This window comes from Trichogramma pretiosum, unplaced genomic scaffold, assembly GCF_000599845.2.
Source record: "Trichogramma pretiosum strain Unisexual culture from Peru unplaced genomic scaffold, Tpre_2.0 scaffold11, whole genome shotgun sequence".
Lineage (NCBI taxonomy): Eukaryota > Metazoa > Arthropoda > Insecta > Hymenoptera > Trichogrammatidae > Trichogramma > Trichogramma pretiosum.
This window is the reverse complement of record NW_019641702.1, coordinates 2102475-2118369: the sequence shown is the minus strand read 5'-3', so window position 1 is coordinate 2118369 and position 15895 is coordinate 2102475. Positions and strand designations below refer to the sequence as shown.

The 15895-nt window shown below is 38.0% G+C and overlaps 2 non-coding genes across 2 annotated transcripts; both read left to right on the top strand.

Annotated features, from left to right (window-relative positions):
• The first annotated feature begins 529 nt into the window (after positions 1-529).
• Positions 530-601, top strand: Trnaq-uug. The gene has a single exon. It is a non-coding gene; the product is annotated as a tRNA-Gln (tRNA).
• A 3549-nt stretch (positions 602-4150) lies between these two features.
• Trnaq-cug lies at positions 4151-4222 on the top strand. Its single transcript has one exon. It is a non-coding gene; the product is annotated as a tRNA-Gln (tRNA).
• Positions 4223-15895: the final 11673 nt, after the last annotated feature.

Below are 15895 nucleotides of genomic sequence, written 5' to 3'. Positions count from 1 at the left end.
TAAATTGTTATAGTTTTTTACGATAAATAAACAAATTGAACACTTCTTAAAAATAATAAATCAACACTATTTCTCTTAGTTTTAGTTCACTATCATAACCAACACCGCTACAGGCCTTAAGTACTAATAACTAACTTAGTACGCACTCGTACACACACTACCTACCCTCTATTTGTCTTGCAGGCTTCGTACAATTTCATCCTTAACAGGAAGGTAAAAAAATAATGAGATATTTTTGCGAGTCCCGAAGTCTGTGGAGCGGCAAAGGCAGCTGTGAAACAGCAGATGCCCGAGGATGCATATAACTGATTATCAGTAATGCAGTGATTGAATAAGTATCCAACAAAAACATATTGACGAAGCATTGAAAATAAAGAGCCAAAATCCGGTGAAATCGTCGTCAGAATCAAACAAGTCTTAAAAGAGAAAGTCAAAAGCCTTGGTAAACTATACTTCATGTAGCTTTCGCCTTGAACTGAATTGTAATTAACATAATGATGAAGTTAATTAGGCTATGTACTAGTGTAGCGGTTCCATGGTGTAATGGTTAGCACTCTGGACTTTGAATCCAGCGATCCGAGTTCAAATCTCGGTGGAACCTTGTTATTTTGCAAAAAGATTACCTAAAAACATGGCTAAAACCTATATAAGCATGGAAATTACCTTAAAAATGTTTTTTGATACTTTGTTCTTCAAAGCATTAATTCAATACTCTTTGTCTCCAGTTTTGAGGCCGTAGTTTTTGCTTTAAGAATATTAAGATTTTAGTTTATTTTATTTTGAATTTGTTGGTCCTTATGTACTTAATGTAATCGAGGAGCACGTGTCGCGCTCCACCTGGCAAGTATGACAGGAACTAAGCGACGACCCGCCGATACTCATAGCCCATATCTTCCTGCAGACTTTCTTTTGGCTCTCATTTGAATTTGATAAGAGTTATCGAAAATCTGATAAGCCCATCAGATTCCTTGGAAAAAATCCTATCAATATGAGCTATTTAGATTTTCCAACGATTCATTATTTCCTACAGAAACGAAAGTGAATATATGAGTCGCATGAAAAGTGTCCTCACGCTAAAAATGTTTTCATACCAGCGGCCCGAAAGTGACTACTTCCCTGCCGCTGCGCAAAGCGGGAAGAGCGATTTTCGGGCCACTGTGTATGAAAAATGGTATACAGGCCTATGCCGCGAAAAAAGAAAGCCCCAGAGCACGTGTTTATCGGCCTCGGCTTCGCCTCGGCCACTAATTACACGTACTCTGGGACTTTTCTGTTTTTCGCGGCCTAGGGCAGTAATATACTATATCACGCTAGTGTATACAAGTGTTCTCACGCAGAGTATAGTATACGTATTCTCGCGCAACATACATATACGTATAGTTTATGTATTTGTATGTATATGTAGACGCTACTCGCTGTACATGTATTGGATTGAACGAGTGAAGACCCGCTCGTCCAACCAGATCGAAGTCCAGGTTCGACGATGACTTTACTTCCAGAAGTCGCGATGTCCCCGCACAGGAATACATCCGTACTAACCTGCTCGTTACATACACATAGAATCGAGGATTCTCTTCTTGTCGAAAATTTTACAATACCCCGGAAGCCCACTCGATGCTCTATGTGTGATGTTTTCGCTATACTTTGTTCACCCGGGTGGCGTAGTCAGTGCACCAGGTACAAATACAGCCCCGGCGACGACTTTCTCAGAGGACGTCGAGATGTTTTCGCAACTTTGTACACCCGGTTGGCTTATTCAGTGCACTAGGTATAAATACAATCTCGGTGACGACTTTCCCCGAGGAAGTCGAGATGTTCTCGCTACTTTGTGTACCAGGGTGGCTTATTCGGTGCACCAGGTACAAATACAGCCCCGGCGACGAGTTTCTCCAAGGACGTCGAGATGTTTTCGCAACTTTGTACACCCGGTCGGCTTATTCAGTGCACTAGGTACAAATACAGCCCCGGCGACGACTTTCTGCGAGGAAGTCTAGATGTTTTTGCTACTTTGTCAACCAAGGTTGCCTATTCAGTGTACCAAATATGAATGTATTCCTGGCGACAACTTTTCCCTATAAACTCGAGGTTTTTTATTCATACTTAAATTTCATTTTAATAGACTTAAAATTCCGATTATGAAATTTGAAAATGGAAAATCTCATTTTTACCATTACAACAAGAACTTACACTTCTTCTTGATACATGATAAGTTTTCTTTGTAGAGATTTGAAAATTTACTAGTTTGTGTCAAGTTGTTTGTTGGACTTCATACTGAGTGGACTTGTGTCGTTGGAAGCTTGTGTAGTATGATTTTTGGAATTCATGCTAACATTTCATCATTATGGATTGAAAATTTTGGATTTCTTATAAAATAACCAAAATCGTGGTAATTCTTTTATCAAAAGATTACGAAGCAGCAAATATGGCAGTCTGGTCCTTGAAAATTGAGTCTTCATCCACAATTATTTGTTTTGATCATTTTTAAATCTGGTAATTTCAAAATGTCAATTATCAGTTACTTAGCTATAATGTTAATGAAATTAAATAGATTCCTTTAATTATTCATGCAATCTTACAATTTTATATTAAAAACTGCCAGCTCACTAAAATATTGAAAATAGAATAATTCTAAACTGTGGTAATACTTTTTTTAAAAGATTAAATAGGGGCAAGTATGACAGTCGGATCCTTATAATTCAAATCTACCTTTAGATTTCTCTCTCTCTCTCTCTCTCTCTCTCTCTCTCTCTCTCTCTCTCTCTCATATTTATGATATTTCTAATGTCAAACAGTCAATGATCAATTTTTTAGCTATGATAGTAATGAAATCAAATAAATTCCGACAAGTATTCAAGCAAACTAAAATTTTTTTTCCTCAAAATATAAATCTAAAGTTTGTGATAAAATAATTCAATAATTAATTATATGATTGTTAACATTAATTCAATAATCAATCATGTAGTTATTATATTATTGAAATCAAACTAACATTTTTATTACTCAAAGGATAACCACAATGCAAAGTATAATTGTTAGAATTTACAGTAGTTATTATCCAATTATATACAGTGATAAGTGAAATGATACTCTCGACCATGCAAAGGTAATAGTGATTTGTAAAAAAACTTTACTTATAACTCTACTTGCCCGGCCGTCTCGATCAAATTTGATGCGAGCATTACACTTGCACGTACCGAAAGAAACAATTTATATTTTACAAAAATATTCTGAATAGTTAGTTAAATTTTTTAATTCAATGTAGTATAATAACATAATTTTATCTTTTAATTACATTTTTTACATTAATGACATTTAGTCTTATTTATTTATTGATTGATTTATTGATTATTGAACCATTGATGGAAGAATGGTTCTAAAAAAAAAGTGTATCATAAAAAAGAAACAGAATACAGAGTGATATTTTCTTTAATTGAGTAAATTTTTCGCAAGTTTTTGTAAAAATTAGATGAACAAATGCACTGTAGGATCATTAAATTAAAGGCTTCTAATAAAACGACGAAAACTATATTTCCTGTGCATTGATAAGTATTATATGACGATCGCGAACGTTTTGAATTTGATCGAGACGGCCGGGCAAGTAGAGTCATAAGTAAAGTTTTTTTACAAATCACTATTACCTCTGCATGGTCGAAGGTATCATTTCACTTATCACTGTATATAATTGGATAATAACTACTGTAAATTCTAACAATTATATTTTGCATTGTGGTTATCCTTTGAGAAATAAAAATGTTAGTTTGATTTCAATAATAAAATAACTACATGATTGATTATTGAATTAATGTTAACAATCATATAATTAATTATTTAATTATTTTATCACAAACTTTAGATTTATATTTTGAGGGAAAAAAATTTTAGTTTGCTTGAATACTTGTCGGAATGTATTTGATTTCATTACTATCATAGCTAGGTAATTGATCATTGACGGTTTGACATTAGAAATATCATAAATGAGAGAGAGAGAGAGAGAGAGAGAGAAATCTAAAGGTATATTAGAATTATAAGGATCCGACTGTCATACTTGCCCCTATTTAATCTTTTGAAAATTTTATTAATACTTTTCACAGTAGATAATCCTTTTTTAATAAAATAAAAAATTCATTTGAAAGTCTTGTCTTCCAACAGCGGTTCCATGGTGTAATGGTTAGCACTCTGGACTCTGAATCCAGCGATCCGAGTTCAAATCTCGGTGGAACCTTGTAATTTTGCACAAAATTAACTTAAAACCCTGGGTTAAAACCTATTCACGATTAAAAAGTACATTACACAATTTTTTTAAACATTTTATAGTGGATTATAATTTGAAGAATTTATAAAAGTTATTCCATGAAAATACGCAAGAGAAACTTTAAAAATTACGGATGAATTTATTAGTGAAGTGAGTGTGCATAATAGAAAATTGACAGTGCCTGAGATCATGTCGTATAAATGAATGAAATATTGGAAAACTTAGTAAGTTAAAGCACGGTAAGGAAAAGGATTGCAAAAATGGCCGTTTAAAATTCTTCGCTAAAAACTACTTATAAATTGAAGAGACTGAGATGGTAAAAAAACATAAAAATTCGAGGATGGATGATTGAAAAAAAGGTTTGAGGTCGGATGAATCAAAATTTGAAAATATTTTATCAAAAACGAAAGATTACGTGCAACTAAGAGATTAAGAAAAATTTGTAGATGATTCTTTAGTTTCGAGAGTAAAACTTGGTAGAGGTTCAGTGATGGTGTAGATACGTTTTTCGAGGTCAAAAATTCTGCAAAAAATGCCTTTTCATCCAGTCAAAAATTTTTTGAATCGTTATTTACATTTAAACGAGATAATAACCCAAAACATAACTCAAAATTATGCAAAGAAAATTTTGCAAAGCCTAGAAGATAAAATAAATGAATTGTTATGGGTGACCCCCTCGGTCAATCCTCGCCAGATATTAATTCGACCATTCTCATAAAATGATTTATGGATAAGTTAAAGAAATGATGGCATAGTTTCAAATTTTTATTTTCGAGGTTTTCAAGTATAATGTTGAAATGTTCGAACTGTGTTGATTAGAAATTTGAATTTGCAAAATTGACTTTGAATTGCATATTGATGGTAAAATTTAAGGGTTTCCTCCATGCTTAATGACTTCTATGTTGGATGTTAAATATTAAAACCTAAAGCACGTGAAAAGTTTTTTAGATATAATTTCACAAGTTTTTCGGACAAATATGAAAAATTTCTGAAACGCTTCTGTATAGCCTAGACTGCCAATATTTTTTTTTCTTTTTTTAAATCGACGGGACGCCCCCTTAAAAGTTTCAAACCCCCAAAAAAATTACCTCTACCAAGTTTCAGCTCAAATGGTGAGAAAAAAACCCGTGCCGCAAGACGGGTGTAGATTTAACCCATTAAGTCCCAAGAGGACGTTTTTTCAACACTTTATTCGGCCACTGTATTTTTGGTGTACATGGGGTCAAAAAAATATGCGAGTAACTAATTCTAATGTAAAATTTAATGCCCTTTCAGAATCTGATCTCAGATTTTTGAAAAAGTGATCAGGTCAAAAGTTACACTTGATTTTACCCAAAAAACATGATTTTTAAAAAAAATTTTTTTTATTTTTCGAATTTCCAAATGAAAACCATTAGAAATCTTAGGGGTTTCGTGCAAATATCGCGTCCTCGATACCTAAACTAAAACTTAGTGGGGTTTAGATTGAAGAAAATAAAGTTAAAAAATACACTTTTTTCTCAAGTCCTTCGTTTTTGAGTAAAAATTCTATAAGTTTTCATTCAATTTTGCGAGTTTCGACCGCCATTTTTTTGTGTTTAAACATTAATTTTGTCAATCGGTACCCCGTTAACTTTCAGTTTAGATATCGATGACGCGATATTTGCGTGAAACTCTTGAGATTTTAAATGGTTTCCATTTGGAAATTCGAAAAATAAAAAATTTTTTTTTTCAAAATCACGTTTTGATGTGTATTTTTTATAAAATCAAGTTTAACTTTTGACCTGATCATTTTTTCGAAAATCTGAGATCAGATTCTGAATGGGCATTAAATTTTACATTAGAATGAGTTACTCGCATATTTTTTTGACCCCATTTTTACCAAAAATACAGTGGACGAATAAAGGGTTGAAAAAACGTCCTCTTGGGACTTAAAGGGTTAAAATAATTAACTAAAAATGTCGTTTTTTCGTATTATACGAATACCTGAGCCAACCCCAAAAAATTTGACAACTATGAGCGATACGTATTTCGATGCAAAATTTTATCACCTATCAGAATCTGGCGGAAAAATTGAGATTGGTACATTATTTCAGATGTTATGAGCGATTTCGTGCCGAAAAACGTGGTTTTTGTGTGAATCGAGAAAAGTGCATTTGTTTCTGCGAAAAAACGGCAGTCAGTACGATCACCTATTGAAAAAATGTGAATGCATTGTTTGATAGATTTTTGTCTCGCCTTTCCAACGCCGTATTCAGATTTTTAAACGGCCTTAATTTCCTCGAGATACAGCTGTTTTTGTGGGATGCGTTTTTGTAGCTGAAAATTCAGTAATTCGGCTTCGGGTCCTCGAAAAATCACGTTTTTCCTCACACTTTACAACATTCTGAGAAATCTATAGGAGCTACCAAAACGAAATTTAAACCAAAATTTTGCAAAAATTATACCAAAAAAATTAGAGTAAATTTCTTTCCGGTAGCTCTTATAGATTTCTCAGAATGTTGTAAAGTGCGAGGAAAAACGTGATTTTTCGAGTACCCGAAGCCGAATTACTGAATTTTCAGCTACAAAAACGCATCCCACAAAAACGCATCCCACAAAAACAGCTGAAATCTCGAGGAAATTAAGGCCCTTTTAAAATCTGAATACGGCGTTGGAAAGGCGAGACAAAAACCTATCAAACAATGCATTCACATTTTTTCAATAGGTGATCTTGCTGAGCCGTTTTTTGAAGAAACAAATGCACTTTTCTCGATTTTTAGTTAATTTAATGAAAATCCACACCCGTCTTGTGGCACGGGTTTTTTTTCACCATATGAGCTGAAACTTGGTAGAGGTCATTTTTTTGGGGGTTTGAAACTTTTGAAGGGGCGTCCCGTCGATTTAAAAGAAAAAAAAAATATTGTCAGTCTAGTACAGCCCTAATATAAAGTTTGTTAAGTACTTGTGTACCCTCTGAGTGCCTTTTTAAATTCATGTAAAATCCTATACAAAATACATGAGAAAATTCCAAATTTTTTTTCATGTTAAATTAGGCACCCAATGCTAAGTAAGCCTTGTGGTGAAACTTTATTTTTTTCGATTTTATGAACAGAAAAATCTTAATAATAGTGTACGACAATTTACAAAGTGTAAACTAAGTAATAAATGCCGACAAACTAAAATCATAACACGTGTACATGAAATTTAACGATTATAACTTCTAAAATTATCAAATTACATACAAATTGCTAATTTACTATAAAAGATATCGCAAATTATTTTGTTTTTATGCTAGGTATTTACTCAGGGATTTTTGCTTTGAAATAATCACACATATTTCAAGCATGTGAGTAATTAACAGACTTATTTAGTATCTTTAACTGTAGTGTTTTTGAAGTACTTCCATCTTGAATAATTTTATTTCCTTAAGTCAAAATTTATTGATTTATTCATTAAGTTTATGTTTTCTCAGAGAAATCATCTAAAATTTTTGCTCATGTGAATTATATGTGCATTTTCTATTTTAAAATGAATCGCTATTCACAATGTAAATTTTTTTATTAACAAAAAAGTATTAGGTTTTATAGTCATCAAAAAAATTTTCGTCAATGAAACTCTTCCGCGAAGAAAAAGTATCAAGAAAATTGACGACTCCTAATTGGCAGTGGATATGTTGAAAATCGTATAAGTATAGTTCATTTCCTAATATACGAAAAAATATCGTTCTCAGAGCATTCGATATTTCATATTTACGACGACACGAGCGCATATAGCCTTACCTAATCTTCGAGACTCTTCTCATCTTTTCAAGTATTCGACTTTAATAACCTTGTTCTACACGCTGCGAATGGAGCCCAGAGTTTTGGATTTTACACGAGGCGCTTGTTGCATAGTTGGATTAACATATTGATGCAAAAAAGTAAAAAATAAAAATGACTCACTAAATCATCTGGGCGTTCATTCTTGTAGATTTTAAAAAGATTTGGCCAAGCCATTTCCTTGCTCCAAACATTAATGGAGTATACTCGCATTATGATACATTCGGTAACGTTGAAAAAATATGCCAGTTATTAACTTCAAACGGAATAAACCTGTATCATATATATGCGATCCTCTCCGAAGACTCTTACGGCTTCGAAAAAAAAGAGCAATAGGCTCTGAAGATCATAAAATCTTGATTGGTATTTACAATTAAATAAAAATATGCGGAGCTTTTCATCGAGTATAATCAGCACCATTGGATAACATTTTTTTCATACCGCGTATGAGATCCCATAAAACATATCGTAATTGCCCATTGCTGCAACAGTGCATGCGTGTCATTACGCTCGACCACTAGCCATATGCAGACGCACATGGCAAAGATCTACAAACCGAGTTTAATAGAGACTTATATGCGAAGCTTTAAAAAATCCATAAATGTCCGTACAGAATAATCTTGCCGCTAAATTTCCACAAGAATTTCAGTAGCATATCGGCTAATCGTCCCTCTTGCAATAGTGGAGCGCATAGCTCCTGCTGCTCTCATTAGTCATTGCAACTTCTTGACACATTGACAGGTAAAACAGACATTCGATGTCGTTCGATGTTTGATCTCTGATCGATTTTTTATATTCAAACTTAGTTGAAAGATTATATCGCAAGCAAATGAAAATTCGACCGAATTCGATCTGTTGAAATAATGCATTGTTGCAAAAAGTCAAAGTTTTAACTGGATTATCAACGTTGTAATATTGAAACTCGAAATTCAGAAATGCAGCGGGTGCGACATTTGCACGAAGATTAGCACATGTTCGGAGAGGTCGTGCGCGTCTTCCTCTTTTTCTCACTCGTTATTTTTTTTTTCTTTTTTACAGCACACAAAATATGACAAGCGTGATAAATGATACTCGCGCAATCTCTGGATATATTCGAGAGGCCCCGTACCCTATACGAACGACTAACTTATTAATGGTTGAACAAAGGTATATAATCGCGAAGGCGACGTGGCCGCAGCCGAAACACGCAGCGGGGGCCAGGTGAATCGTCTCTCTCTTGCTTGCGCCTGCGAGCCCCTTGAGCTTAGAACTGATGCAGTTGCCGATCGGACACGATGCCAAAAAGCGATTTTATTTCTCTCTATCTCTCCGCGTGGCTGCTACTGCATTAGTACTGCGTTCTTGATCGCTGTATATATATACAGATAGCTCTTATAATATTTATTAGTGCTCGAATGCATGAAAAATTTTTCTCAATCCAGGCCTCGTTTCATCCGATTTTTGAGCGAAACCTACAACATTGTGTGCTGTCGTAATTTGCATTCACATTTTTTTGCGATGTTACGAATGAATTTATACAAAAGTGATACGTTTAGATTAGAAAGAAAAGGAGAAATATTCGTCGGTGATGGTGAACAGTGATATCTTTATTTTTAAAATGTCTTTGTGAATGCAGTTGATTTGAGATCGATGAGATAATGGAGAACGAATTGGAAAATTAAAAATTTATGCATGAAAATAATAAAAATTTTGATCAAGTGTACCCTGTTATAAAACATCATAATTCTTATCATTATAAAAATATAATAACACGTCCTAATAATGTGAACTTCAGTTCACTTGACGGTAACTTCATAATTAGTACAAAAGGTATTATCATACCTGCCACTCAGTTTGTGTAAATAGTGCAATGTACACGCATATCTTGTCATCATGACTAATTGTTTCGTGCGATTCTTTCATGCTCGCAACTAATCTTTTTCAAATTAGCGTCTACTTACACATCCTCAGCCAATTTATCAATCCCATAGTAATTCGAGTGCCTAAATAGAAAAATCATCGGCTTTAGATCGTTGACAGCGGCATCAGCCATAATAATTTCTGTTATACATCTACGGTCTGCGGCCCGAAGTAACGAATAGCAATCAGAAATCGATAAAAAGAGCACGAGCATTATTCGATATGGTAGCGCAACGCGAGCGACTTTGAAAAGCTAGCGGGCACCCGCGTCGGCAATCGCTGCTTATATGCCTAGCAGCTGGTGGGAAGAGAATTCGTTCGCGGGCTCGCGTATCATAAACGCGCGCCGAGCAATATCGATAAATCTCGTTACCGATCGCGGAGACAGAAAAGCGCGCAGCGGAGCAGAAATCAAAGGGTAGCTACCGTGTATATGAGCCGCACACGACTTTTCTTTATACATCGCATTGTGCAGTCGCAGCTGCAGCGAGTCGTTCGTGTAACCGCGAACGAGATTAGGCAGCGGTCGGTCGTTCACGCACGCGAAAATGACGATTCCTCATAGAGGTATACGCAAGTAGCTTGAAGAGAGAAAGCAAGTGAGAGCGAGAGAGAGAAGGCGGTGCAGCTTATGTAAAATTGCGAAAAAGGATCCGCCCCTGTACATAGTTAGTAGGTAGCCTATACCTCCTTCTCGTCGTCATAGCTCTCGTTCCCCCCTACTCCGTAAGCCTTTCGCCGACAGTGCATGTATTTTATACGTAAACACTCGCCGTATGCACACACACTCGCGCACACACTCGGCGATCCATACGGCTACTGGACACGTCATTCTTGCCGCGCGATGTTCGCTCACGTTGCAGCGTAACACGTGTTTATTAGCCTCGGCGAACATTTTCTATATCGCTCCCAGTGGTGCATCGACGAACCAACGTATTCTTTTCTTCGTGCCGAGTACGATGCATGAAAACTCATGAAGGCTAATCAATGATCGACTTTTTTTTTCTATTTTTCCTTGTTTTCGAATTACCTGTATACGGAGCTAACAACAAAAGGCCAATGAGAGCTGGAAGGTATCAGGGATGAGAAATACGCGAGGCTCGAGTAAAAGAGCGTGAACCATAGCCAAGAGGTGGCCTCCCAGTTAATTGGAAAGCCAAGCGAGGCCTTGCGCTTTTTTTACGCTCATCCTAATTTTCGTCTTCTTGCCTTATAGTGCGTTACATGTGTATTCTGCGTGTTCGGCTGCGTGTGTGTATATACACAATATCGTGCAGTACAGCACCGAAAGAGAGAAAGAGCCAAGACCTAATGGGACCGAGCCTTAATGACTATTGGGTCTCTCGTACTGGGCGGGATATATTGCCGCTTGCACTCAACTTGGGGGATGTCCCTTTTCCTCTACTGCACTTATTACTCGCTCTAAGGGTGTACGTGCGAGGCCGAGACTGACCATAAGTAATAAAAAGGCTCAACGTGCTCCGTTATACGCAGTTGAAGCGAGTTATAAATTCTAAAATAACTTATTGCTCGTCTCATGAATGGCAAAAAGCAGCTATCCCATCTAACGTTTCAATTTCCGTAGATACCTCTCTGTTCTGGCTTGTGTGCCGCGACGAAGCGAAGCTTTGACTTTTTACGATTATTAAGCTCGGTATGTTAAACAATCAAGAAAATACATAAAACAGCGAAAGGTGCATACCGTCAAGAATTTTTTCCAATTAAAAATCAAAAGCGAGACGGTGCACCGTATACGCGCAGGTATATATATAAGAAGCTGCTGCAACAATGTAATTGCATATGTTCTTTTTAAGGCGAGCACGATGAGAAATGTTTTGTCAGTGGACTATTGCCAGGAGGCATCGATGGAAGCGGCCGCCGCGAGCAGAAGCCGCGCGCAGGATCATACGTAGTATCGGCCGCGCTCTATAGAAGGAAGGAAGGCTGTACTTACTGGCAGGCAGAGGCAGGCGAGCGTTTCACAAAATCCTCTGTCACCAAGTCTCTCGCAAAGTCTCGGGCTCTTTCTCTCTCTCCGGCAGACCGCAACGTCAAGCGTCGCGGCATGTCGGCGTCGTCGGCTCGAGAGACTCTCTTTCTCTCCTCGCGATGTGTATACCCGCTCTGCTGCCGCTACTAACATGCGTTGACATTAATTAGACAGCGCATACGAGCGAGATTTCCCGGAGCTTTAAATAAAACCAGCCCATCGCATATATATCGCCGGGGCGAGTGAAACAGCAGCAGCAGCAGTGGCTGTAATAGCAGCACAATGAGTGCAGTCGCGCTGCGAGGAAAAAAAATGCCACGGCTCTCGCCCCATGAGCAGAGCTCCATCCAATACACAGGCGCACTGCTGCTGGCGGCGGACACACGAGGAGAATGAGGAGCCGCGGCAGCGAACTTGTTAAAAAATAAAGATAGGCAGCGGCTCGTTGCGCCGCTCGCGCGCGTATGCTTATCGATCGCGTACGTCAAAGATCATTACAGATACAGGAGTGTGCTCTATACGTATAGCATATACGCTCGTCTGTAGTGGGAGCTCCGAGTGTGTATAGGGTGTAGCGCACTACAAAAGAGTAGAATATCTCTTAAAGTATAGCGAGAGTAGTGTCGGCGACTTTACGAGTCGCGATTTACATAGAATAGCCGTTGCCTGGCCATATAGGCTCTAATCTTGCAAACTCTTTCCTTTTTTTTTCGTTCGTTCGCCCTGCCACAGCGGAGTGCGTGCACACACATGCACGCCTTCCACTCAACTCTCTGTATATATGTATGTATATGGCGTGCAGTAGCAGATCGACTGTATGTAGTAAGCAAGTATATGTATGTAGGAAAAAGCAATAATATGGAGTAAGCTCGTGCGCAAAGTCGTATAGTGCGGACACGTTGAAAGTATCCATCACCGCGAGACTCGCGAACGCTCGGCTCTTGCTCGGCTTGGCTTGTGCTCGGTTGTGTGCGCGCGCCAAGGGCTTATCTGTAACGGCGCATCGAGCAACGTTCATAATTACACTCTCGCCCCACAACTTATTCGATCTCATTTCCCTTCGTTCCTTTTACTCCTTCTCTCTCTCTCTCTCTCTCTCTCTCTCGCTCTTTCTCTCTGCCTCTTCGTTTTCTTTTCGTTCGTTCGCTCGCTCGCTCGCTCGCCTCTCGGCCTTTTGGTCTTTTTCTTTTCCCGCCCTTATATACCTTCCTACCAACGTGCCTACCTACCTTATACCTACCTACCTACCTACCTACCTACCTGCGGCGGCCCCGCCGCGTGTATCGATTTCGATCTCTCTTAGGCTGCACCAGTACAGAATAAGAACAGAAACGTGCGAGTCTCTCGCCACATTCGTGTATACGTATACATTACGTGTGTGTGTGCGTTACTTCGCTCGCGCGTATAATAATATGAGCTGGAACTCAGTCAAGCGCTCAAAAAACGCTTATAGCTATATGTATACACGAGTGCATGTCTTATGTATACGTGCACGTTATACACAGATGGCCGTGCAGTATGATGAAGAGATACGCAACGAGCCTCGCGCAAAGGGCTTTTTAAGGAGGAAACTTAAAATCTGTATTAAAGGGGCGGTACGCTTGAAACGAGAAAGAAAAAAAGAGAGAGACGGTAATGGCGGATGCACTTATTGTTCACCAATAGTTGAGACAAATTTTTTGAAAATTACGATGGCGAAGCCCATGCCAATGGCTTGTATCCCTATACTCTATACCTATCTCTATTTTTCTCCAAGTCCGCTACGGTGAATTTGTACAGTTACAAAGAAATGACGAATCGTGAAACAAAAACCACGTACGATTGCTACTCGCACCTAATGAAAGCGAACTTCAATGATATTTATAGTTTGAAATATTAGCGTATCGCTCAGCAAACTAACGAATCCTAAGGTGAATTACTGCGCCTGTGGAGTTATGCAGGGCGCGTTGGATGAGAAGCGCCAAGTTCAGCGGGGTTATTTTATAATCGCGCATATTGCACACCCTTGGCGCGTGGAATTTCATGAATTTCGTAGCGCGTTGTTGGCTGCGTGCAGCAGCACTGGCATGCCTCCCGAATTCGTCTTGGAGAGCTCTCCTCGTCTTATACCAAAAGAATTTGATACAATTTCCCAGCGCGCAGCTGCGTGCTCGTATACGTATTACGACAGCTTTCGGTACGATGCACGAGCTGCTGCGCGCTCAGAGTCATTTTAATAATGAGATTCGAACTTATAATGCTCTCGCTCGTTGCCGCCTTTTTGCCGACAGCTCAGCTTCAAAATTAAATAGCCTGATTACGCAGGACACAATTGTTCCTTGCTGTAAGAACTTTTTTGACATTTCTTTCAGAATTCTGAATTATTCATACCTAAATTGTTAATTAGTCAATCAAACAATTTTATTATCTAGTATTTTTTCATAGAATTCAATTGAGCACTCGTATCAAAATTATGACTTTGCACGGAAATGCGGAAGCGCACGCATAACCGATGTTGCTTGAAACAAGTAGCGACGCGGAAGTGCCAGAGACATAAGCGTCGCGCAATCGGCGCTCCTCGTGCGCTGCACCGCACGGCCGACCGTAAGCGCGATCGGCTCCCGGAAATCCTCGCCTCGCCGTACTATTTGCTTATGCGCGTGTGTACACATATTCGTAACGTCGGAAACCACGCTACGTAGAAGGCCGAGCTGTCATTGCACCAGACAGACGCGCTGACCGGTCGCACCGCCGCCGCCGCCGCCGTCGCATTTAAGAATCCGGAACGCTTCGCGCGCGTGCGAGAATCTCCTGATTGCATTCCAGTGGATAAGCCGCTTGTCCTTACCTCCGTATACATACGCATTTTGCTAATTGCAATGACACCTTACTCGCGTATAATTCATACTGCAACAATTCGCTGGGAATATAACTTTTATGTTCCCGTAGTTTACTAATTACATCTGAAGTATCGCTATTAGCAGAAAATGAGGCAGCACCTGAACTAAATAATTGGCTTTACATACAAATGATTAGGAAATTTGCAAGTAGTGCATTTTTCACTTTATTTTCTCGTTCGTTACAGTGATGAAACTTTTTGCCTCGCGCACAGTCAATTACAATGCGCTCGAGCAAAGTAATAACTTATTCAAAGCCTTTTCGCATCGTGGCTGTATATGTACGTGTTGGGTAGCGTCTGCGTGATATACAGCGTATACTCGAATTTATATAATAGACTGCAGCAAATTCATTGTTCGGCTGGTGGCGCGGCCAGAGCTGCCGAGCATTAATTAGTTTCGCGAGTTAATGACTTTTTCCCTCCTAATCAGACAATTTCGTATCTTTTTAAAATAATCTTGAGAGCAAGGCGTTGATGTTCGTTCTGTTCATTACCAACACTTTTATACACCAGTGTAATATATTTTTCGTATGCGTTCGCATCAGTTAGCAAGTAGTATTGCTTGGGATATTTTGGATCCGATACGATAATTGTAAAAAAACTCCTACACAAACAAAAGCTCTAAAAATTAAGTAATTTAATTAATAATTAAGAGCTTATAAATTTTTCTCTCAGTTTAGGAAGTTAGTTAAAAAAAAAAATTATGAAATTTTCAAAAAGGAACTTTCCCCTCATTTCCATTGAATCAAATGAAATGCACAATTTTGATTTATTAACACGATACAGACATTTTCGCGGTATATTTTTTATACTTTGTCTGTTAAATTTTTTGTACTTGAGGTTTTCTGATATGATATATTTCTTGAAAATGCTTTGACAAACCATAAAATTTTTTTTAAACACATACCCACTAACTGTCTTGTTTTTGAAAACTTTTCCGTTGCAATTATATGTTACAAATATTAAGCGCATTCTAAATGACTTGATTGTTAAAAAAAAGTGTACCAGTTGAAGGCACATTGAATGAACTGATACCGCTTTACACTTTATACACTAGATGGCGAGTATCTTTATATGTGAATCTGCAAGTGATAGAA